This window comes from Hemitrygon akajei, chromosome 10 (assembly GCF_048418815.1).
Source record: "Hemitrygon akajei chromosome 10, sHemAka1.3, whole genome shotgun sequence".
NCBI classification, from domain to species: domain Eukaryota; kingdom Metazoa; phylum Chordata; class Chondrichthyes; order Myliobatiformes; family Dasyatidae; genus Hemitrygon; species Hemitrygon akajei.
In genome coordinates, this window is record NC_133133.1 from 152617955 (window position 1) to 152636160 (window position 18206).

General features: G+C 38.2%; 1 protein-coding gene across 2 annotated transcripts in view; it reads right to left on the reverse strand.

Annotated features, from left to right (window-relative positions):
• The window catches only part of LOC140734834 (dual specificity protein phosphatase 16-like), a 60491-nt gene extending 43866 nt beyond the window's left edge, over positions 1-16625 (reverse strand). Inside the window, exon 1 of one of the 2 annotated variants that reach the window (XM_073059415.1) lies at positions 16444-16625. The gene's annotated coding sequence lies outside the window, so the exon portion shown is untranslated. Of the gene's footprint in view, positions 1-16190; positions 16376-16443 lie in introns of those variants that run through there. The other variant, XM_073059414.1, reaches the window with a different exon arrangement.
• Between the last annotated feature and the right edge of the window lie 1581 nt (positions 16626-18206).

An 18206-nucleotide genomic window follows, 5' to 3' on the forward strand; every position in this document is an offset into this window, starting at 1 on the left:
CAGCCTGGTGGCACAGACGTTGGACACTGCTGCCTCCTTGTTCCAGGGACACAGGTTCCATCCCAAAATTGCCATCTGTGAGGAGTTTCCATTTTCACCCGGTGGCCACATGGTTTCCCCCAGGTCCTCTGTCTTCCTACCAGATATGCTACCTGATAAATTCATCAACAACTGCAAACTGCCCCTGGTATAGGTGAAGACGAACCTGGGGAAGTTGATGGACACATAAAGAGTGGAGATTTCTGGGATATAATTGTGAGGATGGAATTTTTAAAAAAAGATTTCTCCAAGAATCATCATATACTTGATGGACTGAATGGCCCCTACATTATTACAACCACATACATGATAACCATTTTCCTCCTTGCTTATCCAGAAACTCTGCCCTTAAAATATTCAACAATTCTGCTTCTAATGCCTTTGAAGAGTTTCAAAGGCTTGGGATCCTCAGAGAGAGAAAAAATATATACTGGTGTCTTAATAGGGCAAACCTCTTTTCCCCACCTCCCTCCCCAGTTCTAGATTATCCCAAAGAAACAATTCTCCCCAAATCCATACCTAGTTATAAAAATTTTAGCATACAAGACTAGTCAAAGGACAGAATGCCCATTTTGAGAAATTATATTAACATACCTTCTTAAAGGGGACCAACAATGTACATAATTCAATTCGCCTCATGATAAACTATCACATTCTGTTGGCTTTACTAATTAGTTGCTATACTTGCATACCAGTGGTTTGCAAATTATTCATTAGGAGACCTAGTTCCCTCCTAATCTCAAAGTTCAGCAATCTCTGACCATTTTGACATTTCCTTTTCTCATCCCTGCCAAAATGTAGTTTCATTTTTTCCTGTAAAATGTTCTATATGCTGGATCTTTGCCCATCACTTAACCTATCTGGGGTGCCCCCCTCCCCCACCAGAATTTCTTTACAACTTAGTTTCTAACAACTTCTGCATGACTTGCAATATTCAAAGTATATTTATTAGCCAAGTACATATATGTCACCACATACAACCCCCGATTCATTTTCTTGTGGGCATTCACAGTAAACTCAAGAAACATAATAGAACCAATGAGAGACTGCACCCAACAGGACGGACAAACAATCAATGTGCAAAAACAAAAATAAAAGCAAAGAAATAATAATAATAAATAAATAAGCAATAAATATCAAGAACGTGATATGAAGAGTCCTTGAAAAAGAGTCCATAAGTTGTAGGAACAGTTCAGTAATCAGGCAAGTGAAGTCATCTCCTCTGGTTCAAGAGCCTACGGTTGAGGGGCAGGAACTATTCCTGAACCTGGTGGTGTGGGTCCTGAGGCTCCTGTACTACCTTCCTGACGACAGCAGGGAGAAGAAAGTATGGCTTGGATGGTGGGGTTCCTCAATGACGGATACTGCTTTCCTACGATAGCGATCTGCGTAGATGCTCAGTGATGGGGCGGCTTTACCCTAGAGCAAGGGTCACCAACCCCTTTTGCACCGCGGACCGGTTTAATATTGACAATATTCTTGCAGACCGGCCGACGGGCGCGTTAATCAAGACCAGAATCTGGGTGATAAGTCAACTATAAGTCACTTATAAATGGCTAATACACTCAATTTCGTTTCTAAAAGGGTTTATCTAATGAATTTAATATTAAACACACAGCGCATATTTTCCTCGCATGAATATAGTGATAAGTCACTTATAAGTCAAAAGCATCATAACATTTTAAGTAACGTTTGGATATTAAACACACAGCATGTATTTTCCTTGTACAAACATATAAAATCATTGCAACACATCAATATTGCTGAATGGGCTTGTTTCCCTGCAACAAGATGGTCCCATCGAGGGGTGATGGGAGACAGCAATACTCGAGGGAAACTCCTTATGTCCAGTCTATTCCTCAATTTAGTTTTCATTGCATTCTTTGCAGAAAACCCCGCTTCGCAGAGATATGATATGGGAAATGGAAGCAACATTTTCAGTGCTTTCGTGGCTGTCTCAGGATATTCAGCCTTGACTTTGATCCAGAATGCCGGCAGAGATGTTATGTCAAACATACTTTTCAACCCACCGTCATTTGCAAGCTCAAGGAGTTGATCTTCTTCCTGTGCTGACATGGATGATTCACCGGGGACATTCACAAACGGGTCACGGACCCATTCCTTTGCACATTTTGGGTCATTTGCGGTTGGGAAGTAACGCTCAAATTCTGTCGACAGCGAAGATGGGTGATCACGCACCAGCTGTGAGAAGGACGGTGCAGCCTCAGTCTCTCCCAAAATCCCAGCTAATGTTGGTAACATGTCAAATATGCCCCTGTCCACTCACCGTTCCCACAGTTCCAGTTTGGCTTTGAAAGCTGACACTTTATCTTCCAACTTGAAGACAGTTGTCATTCTCCCCTGAAGTGACAAATTGAGTTCATTGAGCAGGTTGAAGATGTCACACAGATAAGTGAGTTTTGCTATCCACTCCTCGTCACTGAAGTGTGCTGCCAGTGGTGACTTTTTTCCTGAAAAAAATCTCTGTAGTGGCTCTCTTAACCCAAAAACCCTTGATAGTCACCTGACTTCAGTGTGTAAGAGAAGGCCTTTGTGCTCTGCATCCATTTCCTCGCAAAGCTGCTCAAACAGATGTGAGTTAAGAGCTTTTGCTTTGATGTGATTGATAACTTCAACAACGTCACTCAATACACTGTTAAGATCAGGTGACATTCTTTGGCTAGCCAGCATTTCCCTGTGTACAGTGTGTAGACTGGCATTCAGCAGCAACCTCTTTGACTCAGGTAGTGAAACCAGACAGCCGCCCAGTCATAGCTGCAGCCCCGTCTGTGCATATTCCAACACAGAATGACCAGTCCAGTTTGCCTGACATGTAGTCATTCAAGACTTGAATAGTTCTGCCCCAGTTGTGTTAGTTAGCAGCGGCAGTGCACACAACAAATCCTCGTGCACATCGTCTTGAAATATATATCGCACATAAACCAGAAGTATTGCCTTGTTGTCGACATCAGTAGACTCGTCAACCTGGATAGCATACCATGGTAATTTGTTAAGCTGATACAACAGATGTGCTTCAATGTCCTCTGCTATGTCATCGATTCTCCTTGAAACTGTGGAAGCTGAAAGAGAAACCTGTGCCATCTTGTTTGCTGCAGCTTCTCCCAACAGTTCACGGCACATGTCCTTGGCAGCAGGCAGAATCAATTCTTCACCAACAGTGAAAGGCTTCTTAGGCTTCTTTTTTCTGCTCAGAAAACTCAATGGATTTGTCTTTAAGTGCAGGGTGCTTGGACTCAAGGTGCCGAAGCAGTTTTGAGGGCTTCATTGCCTCATTAGACAGCTTGTCTCTACATATCACACACATGGGGCTTGGAGCGTGTGAGTCACTGGTCACATTAAAGCCATATTTTATGTACGACTTGTCATATTTTCTTTTTTTTTGCAGTCTTGGCCTCAGCTGTCTCTGCGTTATCATCATCGTTAGGCCTTTTATGTCCCCTACCACCTCTTCCAAAGAAACTCTCAAGCGACGTTTGCTTTTCACTCATCGAGCAGTCGTAGGTTAATGACTGACTGATGACCTCGTGTGTGTTCAAGTTCAACAGTGGGCATGACAGGGAATGAGGAAAGGTGCAGCTGACTCATATTGTTTCATATTGCCTAATCATATCGTTTCCTCGTGGCCCGGTAGCACATGCTTTGCTGCCCGGTGGTTGGGACCACTGCCCTAGAGGGACTGGGCCATTCTCACTACTTCTTGTAAGCTTTTCCATCCCAGGCTGTGATGCAACCAGTCAATATAATCACCAGCACATATCTATAAAAGTTTGTCAAAGTTTTAGATGGCACGTTGAATCTTTGCAAACTTCTAATAGAGGCGCTGCTGTGCTCTCTTCATAATGGCACTTACATGCTGGACCCATGATAACACAAAGGAATTTAAAGTTGCTGATCCTCCAATGAGGACTGACTCATGGACCTCCAATGTACTTCTGATGTCAATAAATCATCTTCTGTCTTGCTGGTATTCAGTGAAAAGTTGTTGTTATGGCACCAGTCAGCCAGATTTTCAATCTCCCTACTATATGCTGATTTGTCACCACCTTTAATGTCATCAGAAAAACTTAAATATGGTATTGGAACTGTGCTTAGCCTCACAGTCATAAGTGTAAAGTGAGTAGAGCAGGGGGCTAAGCATACAGCCTTGTGGTGCACCTGTGTTGATGGAGATTGTGGAGGAGATGTTGTTGCCAATCCAAACTGACTGGGGTCTGCAAGTGAGGAAATCAAGGATCCAATTGCACAAGGAGATACTGAGGCCAAGGTCTTGAAGCGTATTGATTAGTTTTGAGGGGGATAATAGTATTGAATGCCAAGCTATAGTCAATGAAGAGCCTCCCGATGTATACATCTTTGCAATCCAGATGCTCCCAGACTGAGTGAAGAGCCGATGAAATGGCATCTGCTTTTGACATGTGGTGATGGTAGGCAATTGGAACAGATCCGAGTTGCTGCTCAGGCAGGAGGACGTGTTTCACCACTAACCTCTTAAAGCACTTCATCACAGTGGATGCAAGTGCTACTGGACGATCGTCATTGAGGCAGGTTACCACATTCTCCTTAGGCACTGGTATAATGCAAGCCCGCTCGAAGCTTGTGGGTACTTTGGTGCCTTCACTTGTATGAACAAAAGAAATGTTGAATCCCAGCACTGACTCTTAAGTGCAGCAACTCTGAGAAGTCATAAAAAAATTAGGCAAATGTTGGTGGTGAACTGCATGACAATGGGGTTGCTTAACATAAAACATTCATTTTAAATTAAAATGTGACTTTACTTACAAAGTATTGCTGTGGAGAAAAAAACGTGCTCAAAGTATTTGTAAATCTGTAAAATCAGGGATTGGTGTAATTTAATCAGCGCACTCTAATTCTGAAGTCGTAGTGTGGTGCATGTGAGAAAATGCTGGTACATTTCTGCTTTGGCTACACTGTGGGCTGAGAAAACCCGTGATCGATTAGCTACTGCTTGGTATCACTTCCAGGGAGAGCCCATCTCCAGCACTACCTGCCATTGTCATCCTTCTCCCATGTATGCTGTCAGGCCAGTCCTGCTCACACTCCCGAACTCAGCATTCAGTGACCCCTGCGGGCAAGTCATACAGAAGGCAGAGGAATTTGACCTTCAACGTAGCTAATGGAATTCTTCTCTCAGCTACATGTTGTCATATGGCTCCTACAACATCTTCGTTCTGCTGGAGACTTTTATTGAATCTTTATTGGCATGATGAAATAAAAGAGAATTTCAAGAGGATTCTCACTGCTAAATGAGCAATAATGAAGTAGTCATACAAGTTCTCTGGAAAGGTATCATTGACACCTTGGGTTCATTAAGAGCTCAATCTATGGGTTCTCTGAAATACCCGAGGTTTAAACTGAGACCTTGTACATTTGGGAAGCTAACTATACTAGCAAACAAGCATACTGAAAGCTATCCTCTGCCTTGTGCTCTTGTTAGGAAAAAAAGTACAATCATTCATTCCTGTGAAAGAGCCTGAAATCCCTAAAGCAGCAACAGACAGAAGTATGAAAACATCGGAAACATCTGCAGCAGATGCTTGGCTCTAGAGACCCAAATCGAATTTACCACACGTGGTTTTGCAACATGGATCCTTGCATACCCTAATGCAAGTCCTCGTCGCTAATACAAGTGTTATGAGTTCATCCTGATACTCTATAATGGTCGGAAAAGAGATTGGCTGGAGGTGTGAAGTCAAGATGTGTGCCTTCAGAGTTTTCAACAGTATCATATTGAATGTGAGTGGCTCTTTTATAAACTAATGCTACGGAACAAATGTTATGAGTAGAGTCCTGCTGAAAGTGAAAAATGACTAATCGCTCACTGGAGGACAGCACAGATTAGCAGGGTACGCTGCAAAGAAGAGACTCCTCGGATTAGTCAATGGCAGAGAGTCAAGAAAGACAAGGGATCAATGTGGGGTTGTCAAATGGTAATAACCCCCAACAGTAGTAATGGCCAGGAACAGTAATATGAGAATCATAATCAAGAGAAAAGTGAAGCTGATGAGTCTCCAGCCATCGGATTGAATATACAAGATGATTAGGAGATTAGAGGAGTTCACATCAAACATTCCATGGGATATGTGAAAACTGAGAAAATCCTTTGCCAAAGGATGAAGCATCTGTTTATCTGCTTCCATGACAACTCATGGCCGAGTCTTTCAAAGTTCTGCAACAAGTCAATCTCCAAATGAGCAGGGAGTATTGAAGAATAAACCCACGGTCCTTTCCTTTCTCCTTCACAACAATTATTCTTTTCATTTCAGATTTCTAGCACCTACTTTTTTTTTTGTTTGCTGTTCAGGTTTGTACTTCGTGTTGGTTTGCTCACTACAGACAACCATCTCCTTCAAGACTCTGAATGGAAGTGCTGTTGGTGTTGATATCAGAGGTCCCCCACCTGGACTACATCATGTGCCTTTGCTACTTTCACTACTTCTTCGAAGTGTTCATTAACATGATGGAACCCTGGTTCATCAGCTGGAGAAGACAGATAGTATTCATAACCTACCTACCAATGGGTTAGAACATACTCAAGGACTGTGATGGAGGATCTGGTAAGTTGTTTACGAGTTACAATCCAGAAGCACAACCATATCACACTGTTGCTTAACTTAATCTGTAAGGCAGCTCAGCCCATTTACACAACTGAGGTACGCAGGGAGGACTTTGCAAGATTGATTGGGCTGGAGGAGACTTTGCAGTGTCCGAATCCAGTGCCGACAGACCAACATAGCTTTGTTCCTCAATTATTCGATTTCTGTCGGCATAAATGTATCACCAAGCATATTTTCACCCTTTAATCTAAAGAATCATAAGAGAATCAATGTTCAATCTGCCTAATGCCCATTTTTTTAGATATCTCCAAATTAGACACTTTATTAATCCTTTAATTCCTAACTTCCCTGAAATGCCTGAGAAAAATGTTATGGATTTATTTTTCTATTAATCCACTGGGTAAAGGTTTAATATCATTTATTCGTGATAAATTAGCATTCTTACGGCGTGCCCCTGTGGATAAAATTAGAATGGCTTGGGAGCATGATTTAAATATCTCTTTATCTGATGAGACTTGGGACTCGATTCTCAAATCGGTTAATTCAACCTCTCTTTGTGCTCGCCATTGCCTTTTACAATTTAAGATCGTTCATAGAGCCCATATGTCTAATTCTAAATTATCTCGATTTTACCCTAATATTAGTCCTCTTTGTGATAAATGCAAAAGGGGCGAGGCCTCTCTTATTCATATGTACTGGTCCTGTCCTAGCTTAGAGAAATTTTGGAAAGATGTCTTCATAACTTTATCCTATATTCTGAATCACCACTTAGAACCTAACCCTTTAATTGCTTTGTTTGGTTTTTTGGGTGAGACAGATATACGTTTGAGTTCAACTAAGTGTCGAATATTATCTTTTGCTTCTCTCCTGGCTAGACGTTTAATCCTCCTTAGATGGAGAGATGTTGCCCCGCCCACGCATGCTCAATGGCTTAATGATATTATGTCCTGCTTAGACCTTGAAAAAATTCATTATTCAGTTCTTAATTCGGATATAAAGTTCCATAAGGTCTGGGGACCTTTTATTGAGTACTTTCATAACCTTCCTCTTATTTAAGGTTTTTTTTTCGGTCCCTTGCTTTCAGCTCTTTTTTTTGGTAGTAGGCATTATTATCTTCTGTTTTCAAGTGTATTTACAGTTTTGGGGGTTTGAATGTCCTGATTTATATTCTCTATATTGTGTTGTGGTTGGTCTGGAGTTTTTTTTGTTGCGGGGCTTGGGGAGGATACTAACTTAAATTTGGGTGCTTTCTCAATGATCTTATTTGTATTATATGATTATTGTATGTTTATTTTTGCACTGTATTAATTTTCTTCATTTTGGTTTGGGGTTTTTTTTCTATCTGTAGTGATGTAGAAAATGCATAAAAAACCCAAAAAAAGAGAATCAATGAAACCAACTATATTTGAAAACCAAAATAAAGTCAAGAAATAACTAGTCAGAAGTATAGAACATGGCAATGGTCTGAAGGATAATAATTTCTTGCAAAGTTTGTTTTAGATTTCAACTAAGTTAGTAAACATTGAAAAATTATGTTAAACCTATCAATATTTCCAAATAAAATGTTTTAATTCTTCTATTTTACAGCATTTTAAAACTGTTATAACTAGAAAGATGTTAAAAAAAATTAAATGAAATATTAAAAAGGATCTAGTGCTTTCCCGGCTTATATGATGAATAATCTCTTCTGGGCTTCCACTCAGGTATAGGTATCGATTATAACCAAATTGGGATGAAGATGGCAGAGTTTGTCATTGAAACATTGATTATAATCTATACCTGTACCTGGCTGGAAGTCAAGAAGAGTTAAATGCAAAATATTTAGACAAATTAACTCCGCACCAAAAGGTACTAAGTAAATTAAAATCAAGTCACAAAATATATGCCTAATGAATACAAACCAAGTAAATGGGGAGAGTTACTTAATTATCAAGAATATCACAGGTCTTATAATTCATTTCAGTTTTTTTTTAAATCAATGACTGGAATTTATCAAATTAGAAGACAATACTAGAGTCCTGATCGCTGTTACATCAGTTGCAAGTTCTCATCTTTGACATTTCACAACTGGATACCATAAGCCTGCCAATAATTAAGGTTTTTAAAAAAATTGGTTTAAGGCAATTCTATTTGTGTTTTGTTCAGTACAACTTTCCACAAGCTGCTACAATCCAAAATCGAGTCAGCCTACACCAAATCAGAAGACAGAAGAAAGTCACAAGTACACTGAGAAAATGAAAGAAAATGACCAGGACTAATTAAAATAGCCATTTTTAAAAATAAACATAGATCAATGTTACTTTAAATAAAATAGAACTAACCCTCACCTTATAAAAATCTGTACTGCAGAGCAATCGAATAAACCTTAAAATGTGAGTGATGGTGTTTGAGATTTCTAATACAAGTCACATAATCACAGCAAGCAGCCAGCCAGTGGTGTACTGGACTTCGAGACGAGTGGTCCCGAGTTTGAACCTGGCTGGCTCCTGGCACGCTATCCATCTCGTGCTGGGTTAAGCATGAAGCTAGCCTCATAAAAATAACAGAATAACGCTAAAGAAAGGGGATAGTCGCTGCCCAACGTGCCACGAGGCGCAGAGAGGAACAACAACAATCATAGGAAGAGCCACCAAAAAACTACAATTCAGTGGGGGTGGCAGTGGAAAACGATCAAGAGCTGCATTCAGTGTTCTCATTTATCAATTACTAGATGGAGTATAGCTTTAAGAGTCTACACATTTCACTTAAATTACTTTTATTGTTAACAAATGTATTTCAAATTGGTAAAACAATTGGCTGGTTTCCTTTCCTTTCCTTGGTTTTGTAACAATCAGTTTGATAGAGATTCTGCTCACAGACTAATGCAACATACTCAAAGCCGTAACGAAGCACTAACCAATAAACATGATCCCAATGAATTTTGGTTCTCAGTTGGATTGTCAAGTTAAAGAACTTTTACCCATGCCATGGCTTTGCACTTATGAAATGAGAGCAACACTGATCAGAGAGAACTAATTTACAAGAAAAACAAGCTGATTTTAGTCAAGCAGAATGACTTTCTATAAACAAATTGTTAGCAGTCTTACAGAATTATCTGAAATAAGAGATAACCAAGAATATACATTTGATTCTTTTTAAAAGCATCTGATAAAGTTCCATGTAAATGATATGACAAAGATAACAGCACGTATATAATTAAATATATTGTTTGTAAATTGATGGAGAATGCCCGAAGGGTAAAAAGCATTGTTATAGAGAAAAAATTCTCAGACTGTAAAAATTGATGCAAGGTGTTTCATGGACACTGTGTTGCCATTATAGAACCACAGAACGTAACAGCACAGCACAGGCCCTTCAGCCCTCCATGTTGTGCCGACCCATATAATCCTTTAAAAAAAAGTACTAAACCCACACTACAGGTGGCCCCTGCTTTAACGACAACTCGCCATTACAAAAGACTTACATTAGTACCTGTTCTTGCTAACCAAAGAGGATTTTCACTTTTACAAAAAAAAATGCCCGCTTTATACGTGTGTTTACCCCGAGAAAGACTACAATGACTGTGAAGCCTTGTGCAGGCAGTTGTTTGCGCATGTGTGTACGTGCCAATTTTTTTTCTCCAAATTGATTTTGGCTCACTGCCTTCCCGAGTTTGATAAGTGAAACTACACTGTACCTATAATATTTCTACTTTATATAGGGTGTAAATTTATCATGTCATTCCTGCTTTTACTATATGTTGCTGTTATTTTAGGTTTTGTGTGTTATTTGCTTTGATTTGGTAGGTTATTTTTTTTGGATCTGGGAACGCTCAGAAATTTTTCCCATATAAATTAATGGTAATTGCTTCTTCGCTTTACAACATTTCAGATTACAAACGGTTTCATAGGAACGCTCTACCTTCAGATTGCGGGTGAAACCTGTACCCCTCTATTTTTCTTTCATCCATGTGCCCGTCCAAGAGGCTTTTAAATACCCCTAATGTTTTAGCCTCCACCACCATCCCTGGCAAGTCATTCCAGGCACTCACAACCCTCTGTGTAAAAAACTTACCCCTGATGTCTCCCCTAAACTTCCCTCCCTTAATTTTGTACACATGCCCTCTGGTGTTTGCTATTGGTGCCCTGGGAAACAGGTACTGACTATCCACCCTATCTATGCCTCTCATAATCTTGTAGACCTCTATCAAGTCCCCTCTCATTCTTCTACGCTCCAAAGAGAAAAGTCCCAGCTCTGCTAACCTTGCTTCATATGACTTGTTCTCCAAACCAGGCAACATCCTGGTAAATCTTCTCTGCACCCTCTCTATTGCTTCCACATCCTTCCTATAACGAGGTGACCAGAATTGAACACAATACTCTAAGTGCGGTCTCACCAGAGATTTGTAGAGTTATATTAAAACTGGATCAAGGACAACTGCAGTGTAATCTGTAAGAAGTAACAAATTCTGTGGAAAAGTCAAAATACAGTTTAAATGAAAAATAATAAATAGTGCAACCAGCACAACTACCTTTGCGAGCAGACACAAAAGCCAATAAAAATTAAACAAATTTTTCAGTTTGTTGGTTCTTAAATTACAAGTCACATTCAACTGTTGGTGAGCATTTCACAATGCAATTAGGATTACCATTGAGATTTCCCTGATACTAGCTTTGAGAGCAGATTCCACAGGTATAGATCCTGTTGGATTTAAATCAAGGTATTGAACAAAATTTGACAAGTACCAAGATATAAGCAAACAAATGCTTTTTATAATCAGTCTTGCACCAGCACAGACAGCATAGTAGTAACAAGTTAGCAGGCAAAAATAGAGTTGATAATCACAGTTATTAGGTCTACAGAAGAAGCACCATTAGGAAACTTCTTAAAGAGTCTTTTCAATGATTTGATCTGATATTGTAAATTTGATAGCACTACAATATAAATTAATTGATTTAATTACATTGAAGATTTAATATAACACCAAGGACCTTCAGAGTCAACAAACACAACAAACACATTGAGGTGTCTGGATTGGAAACAACTGAAACCTCAGTGATACATCAACTGACATGGTTAAATTGCCAAAATGCTTTCTCTTGCATACTCTGAAGGGACAATGGAATGAACTTATTTCAATTAATGAGTTAGATCACTGGCTTATAAATAAATTGTTACTTCTTTCATGGAATAGATTGTTCTCAATGTTATGTTTATACACACTGAAGGGATGATATTAAGATATATTTCATGTTAATACATAATGAAAAAATTATCTACACAGTACTGTACATTAACATACAGAATTGCAATAGAAAAGTTTGTAAAGAAAAACTACGGTACCTTGCAGAACTCTGTAAGTAAATTGACTTAAGTTTCCACAGTAAATTTCCATAAGTAAATAACAGTTAACAGACCTCTAATGACATCATCCATTTGTTTTTTTTAAACTTGGATCTGAGCCAAAGTTTATTTGAATAAACCCATAAAAGCCTTAGGTGTATTTTATCTTTATAGGAAGAACATAAATACAAATAGCTCTTGTAAAAAGTCTTGCTAGTCCGATATCATATAGATCGTATAGTATTTTGGCTTCTCTGACTCAGTGCAGCAGAACTGAAATAATTTTGTTTGCTCTGCAGTCTCCATGGGCCTCTGCCTTTGACCTGACCAACTTTCCCTGCTGCACTCCAAAGCTAAACACAGAGAAGTGCTACTTAGGCATCCAATTAGACCTTGAACCAAGCTTTAAACCTGAAATACAATCTTACTTACAGAATCAACTTCCTCCATCTCCAAAATGCTGCCCACTACAATTCTGCCACAGGTACAATATTCATTTACACCGTCATCACTATCTTGAAGATTACTCAAGTTATTACACTCCAAATATGCCCACACTATCTTCCAAGATATCACACAATCCATAACGAAGTAATCCTATCGTGGCCACGAAAAGAAACAAGTCTCTCATGATCATTAGATACTTCTGTAGTGCAGTTTCTTCTGTAATCCTGAGAAATGCAGCAGTCATTTTGTTCACAACAATGTCCTGTGTGATGAAATAATCTACAACTATTAGCCAGGAAAACAATCCATTTTCACCCAATTACGCTGGACCAGAATCTTCTGCCGGCGGTGTCCTCTGCGACTCGGTCTGAATTTGCCAGGGTCGACTTCCTGCAAAATGCCAGCCTGACCTACTGCGCCAAGTTCCCAGCATGTGGCAGATCTTGCACAGCCCAATGCCATCAAATAGGTGGGCCAGAACAAACACTACCCACAAAACAGCTGAAAAAAACTGATAAAAGCTAATCCACACCCACTATTTAGCAAACTGCCAAACTTGCCTAAAACTGAAGGCTGACAAACATCTCTGACATTCAGCTGCATTCAAAGGCTATGTTAAATTAATTACAAATTTTTAAAAACAAAAATTGGAAATGAACACTTTAATAACAACTGAAATAATTCAATTAAACTCCATTAACTTAACATAATTTAACTAAAAGTTTCCTTGATAGCTTACAGATGTTCACGTCATTCACATAAATGATTTGTCATTACTGGAGCAGATCTAACTCTGCTCACCAGCACAGTGGAATTTCTGCAATTTAGTCATCTTTACTCCTCGTGGATGGAGTTCAGCAATAGTGCCAGAATGGCAGCTAGAGTTTCGAGGTTGGATGCTTGCACACATGCACAAAACCCAAACCCTGTTGATAGTTATACTGTACAGCGAAATATCAGAAACGCTGACATGTACTGATGAACTTTGGGCAACTCACAAATCAATCTGAGGATGCACTATTCACATCCTGTGTTCCTCTGACACTAACTTACTGTTTGCTTCCTATTCTCACTGTCCCAACACCAAAGATCTTTCACATTCCACATGTCCCATCCTATCATCCTAACTACTACTTTGAGGGATCACTTCATCCTTAGTAAAAACTTTCAAAATACTTTTTAAATGTGCTTTCAATATCCCAAAACTACCTCTATTCAGCATTCCTTCTTATCACTTTGAGTGACGCACTTCTTTCAATTCCTAAATTAAAGCTTTCATTTGCATGCACCTAAGTTTGCATTTCATGTTCATAAAATAATTTCTTAATTAAACGATATTCAGAATTTAATTATTATTTTTAAAGACTATATTAATCAAGGTTGATTTTAATAGTATCTAAAATGTATAGGCCATAACAGCATTTTTTATATATTTTTTTAAAGTTTCCAAAATAGTTGCATTTCTGAAAAATTCATGAGATACAATTGTGCTTATGCAACTTGTTAATGCAAATCTGTTTCACTTTACATATAATGCTTGAATCTATAATACTAAGCCTAAACTACTTTGCATTATATCAAATGTGCAATTACACAATAAAATACATCTTTGAACATTATCAGTACCTCATTACTCATATTTAGTTTAGTGCATAGTTAAATTAGTTCTTGGTAATCAGTGATGAGCAAAACAGGTGGTTTATGGAGGCCGTGCAGCTTTTAACTGCATCACTTCTCAAAAGGTCGATACTAAGTTTTTAATATTTATCCATTTTATAATGTATCCTTCGAGGCTTAATATTAATATCCTGATTTGTATTAAGCTTGTTTCACTTAAGGAATTGCAGCAGGAAATATACCATAAAAATATTATAATACATTGCATTTCAATAGCTAAAAGGCAAAAATATGCTCTTTACAAACTTATACACTGCAAAAATCCTATTCCAGTATTCCAGTGCATTGCAAGAAGTGGTAGAATTTGGAGTTAATTAAGCAGATTTTGTTATCTCCCTTTTTTATGATTGTAGAATGGGTGTTATTGCTCTTGCTGATGCCAATCCACAATCTGATTTCCATAAATTTGTACCAACAGGGAGAGCAGCGCTGTTGGGAGCTGCTACTACTTTTTGAATAAGCTGTTAAACTGCGAACCTACTTACTGTCTTAGGTGGATGCAAACGGTCCTATTATACTACTTTGAATTATAGCAAAAAAGTCACACTCTTTGTACTGATTAATACTTATTTCTCAGTCAACATTACTGCAATGGATCCAATCGTCACCATCACGTTATTAGCTGCACAAGCTTTTCATGCACAAATTAATTGCCTAGCTTTCTAAAAAAAAGTTTAAAACTGATCAGCTAGCTGTCAGTTGCCTGGAATGTTTTAAATTATTATCCCTCTACAACAGTAACATGCTACTTCTAAACAGTTTAGAATCATTACTTGTTAAGATGTTTATTCAATATTTAAAACCCTCACCAATCCAGTCAGAGACCTCGGAGTTTTCAAATATTATGTATACAAACTTATTTATAATACATACACTTTACACTCAGTATGTTTCAAATGGTGAGTACAAAGGAAACAGCTAAAAGGTTCAGAATTCCTTCTCCCTCCATCTCCTGCGCTTCAAAGTTCTCTACTAATCCAGACTGTGCTCTTACCTACTTCAGTCATAACCTCAGCAATTCAATCTGTGCATCCTCCCACCCATCTCCTCCATGCTTTAAGCCATTGTCCAAATTCTCATTCTTTGATTTCACCTTACTTCTTTCTGTGATGCCTCTGAAGTGATTTGAGACATCTTTCTATACTGAAATCTATATGGAAATAATCGCTTTTGCAAATGTAAAATAAATGATACCCAATACAAAAATCTTACATGTAACTGTACTGTTAAGAAAGCATGTTATTTTGCTTTAACCGTGGTGTTTACCATTTCAGATTAGCAATGTATGTTCATTCAGCCTCCAGAAGAAACAAGGTGGCAGAAAATACCTGTCATTTTTACAATTGACGCAAAATTCCTTTCTGCACACTTCCATCAACGTCTCGTTCCTTTGCTATGGTAACAATCAAAAATGCAAGTTCATACTCTTTGCTAACTTGAAGCGCGCTCATAAAATCTGACCTAGTTAGATAACTATCGCCCTGCATAGACCAACTTAATCCAATATATATATATATAAATTTTGAACCCAGTTTCCAATAACGTGTTTTGCAAGTTGCTCTTGATATAACAAATCAAACACGAAATGCCGAGAGGCGGATACACCTGAGCTCCAATGTAGTTTACTTGTGTTCTGTAGTTTTTATTGATTTTGCTGGAATTTAAGTTCGTTATTTGTGCGGACGCAACATTTTAACAAATGCAAAATACATAAAACACCGGTCGAGCTCTTCTTGAGAGGTTACAAATACCATTTTAATAACAGAACGTCTTTGCTAACTAACTTCATCTTGAGATGAAATTTGGGTTAAAAACTTTCTGTTACTGTAAACATTGTCCTTCCCTAGGCCTTTTACAAGACAAGACAATCAGTTTCAACCACAGAAGGCGATGGGACCTTTTATCCAGTACCTTAATTGAGAGATAGACAACTAAATTTCCAAGAACAAAGTAAGTACTTTAACACAAAAGTAAACAAATACAATCATATCACTCTAATAATAAGCAAGCTGTCTCCAACATATTCTTCATTTTACCCCACCCCCAACACGTGAGGGGACAACTGCAGGGCCGCAGATGATTTTTTTTCCCCTGTTGTGGGGGACTTACTTCAACAAACTCGAAGCTCCGACGTGCTTCAAAGTCTCTACGTCCGATATTCTTAACGCTGGCGACCTATTTGTAAATTTAACACGATACGAGAAGCAGAAAAAGCAAAGTTTTTCTTTTTTTTAAAAAAATAACATGCACAAGAGGAAGGTTTTTGTTTCTGTTCAGTAAAACTTGAAGCAGGGATGAGGTCATTGGTTTAAAAATAAAAGGATGGCGTCATTTCAGACCAATCCCACTGACAGCCACTTACCAGAGAAGAGACTGGGTAAAAGCCAACCATTCACTCGGCTCTCCAGCACCGCCAGCCCACCTTCCACCGCACTTTGTAACAATTTACAGTAAATGCGTTTAGTTAAATGTGATTTAAAAAACTATCCTCTCATCATCTTTACCCGTCTTTCCCCAGGACCCGACTTCTTGCTACTTTGTTTGGAACAGGGCGGGATTACAGTGAGCTGCGTTTGAAGGACAATGCACCGTATTCAAATTACTCTGCTGCCTGGGACAGCTTCCAAGCAGTTTTTTTTTACGTTTTATTCCCTCCCCCGCCTGATCCTTTTCCATCGTCCGTGTTAGGATTAAATATAATTCTCGACTATAAACGTTTCATGTTACAGGTATGGTATGGTGCTTCAATGTTCCAAGAAGGAAATCTAGACACCGATTAGTTAGGACTAGGTGTTTCATATTGTGTCGGATTCAATGTTCAGGGTAATGGCTGTGTTTTATTAATCCCAGCGGCAGATCCATTCAGCTACATGCAGAATATAATAACAAGGAGTGATAAATTTCATTTCAGAAACTCTTGGTGCGACAGTTCCCCTCGCATTTTTATGCATTTTTAACATACTGATAATTACATTTGAAGCTCTTGACAAGATAAAAATTACAGGAAAAATAAATTATATTATTAATTGTTTTGGTATAATTCCTCTTTCTAAAGAGTTTTACTGGTTTTAAGAATCTCATTCGACTTCCATGCAATATCCTGTTTCTGTTTAGAAAAGGAATCTCTCAATGTTTCTTAAAACAATCTTAATTTTGATTTAGGATGTCTCTTAAATATTGTGTTCTATCAGTTGAATTCTGGTTAAATCTCCTTCACGGAATCCAGTGAATTTCCCAGTTAAAAGGTAATAGCAACATGTAGAAAAGTTACAGGAGGAATTGTGAGCATAAACTCACATTTTGTTTTTTTTTCCAGTTTGCAACCATGGCTAAATTTTATCAAAAGAAATCAAGCAATTTTCTGATAAACTGAGAATGCTTGTGCACAGATTAGTCCACTGCAGTTTTATTAAAATCTGGCTGTTTAAAGTAACATATAATAAATTAAAACATCACATCAAAAGAGAAAGATGTTTTAAAGATTCGGATCGTTTATTTAAATATATTGAATTATCTTGGTAGTGGGTGAATTTTTTTTGCTCTTCAATTTTTTAGTAGTGTTTTTTAGGGAGATGCTCACCAGAGATAAGAGTTTCTGTCAGAGCTGGATTGAATAACTTAAAATAACAAATGAACCCACTATATATTTCTTTTTAATCCAGTGGATTACAGTGATAAAATATGGAAATTGTTAACTAACTAATGTTTCATCCAGGAACTGATAACAGCAGAGGTGGACTTAAAAATGTATTTGGTGGGGGGGGGGGGAGACATTCTATAAGTTTCACACGAATCATACCTGTCAGTGATTACAGGTGTTGCTAATTGGTGAATTGCTTTGAAAGATTTTTTCTTTATGATACACTAAATAATGAAAATACTGTATGACACACTTACATATTAATGTGAATGATGGGGGAATAGATTGGTACAACTTTATTAAGAGGATGCAAACCTATAACATTAATTTACAAAGTTAAAATACGTATTTAGTACAAAGCATGATAAATAAACATAGTGGAGGATTTTCCCATTTGACCCCAAGATCTACTTCCAACTAGTCCTCTCCATTTACAAATGTTATTTATCTCCTCTCCTGCATCTACTTACTTGTAGCTGAAACCT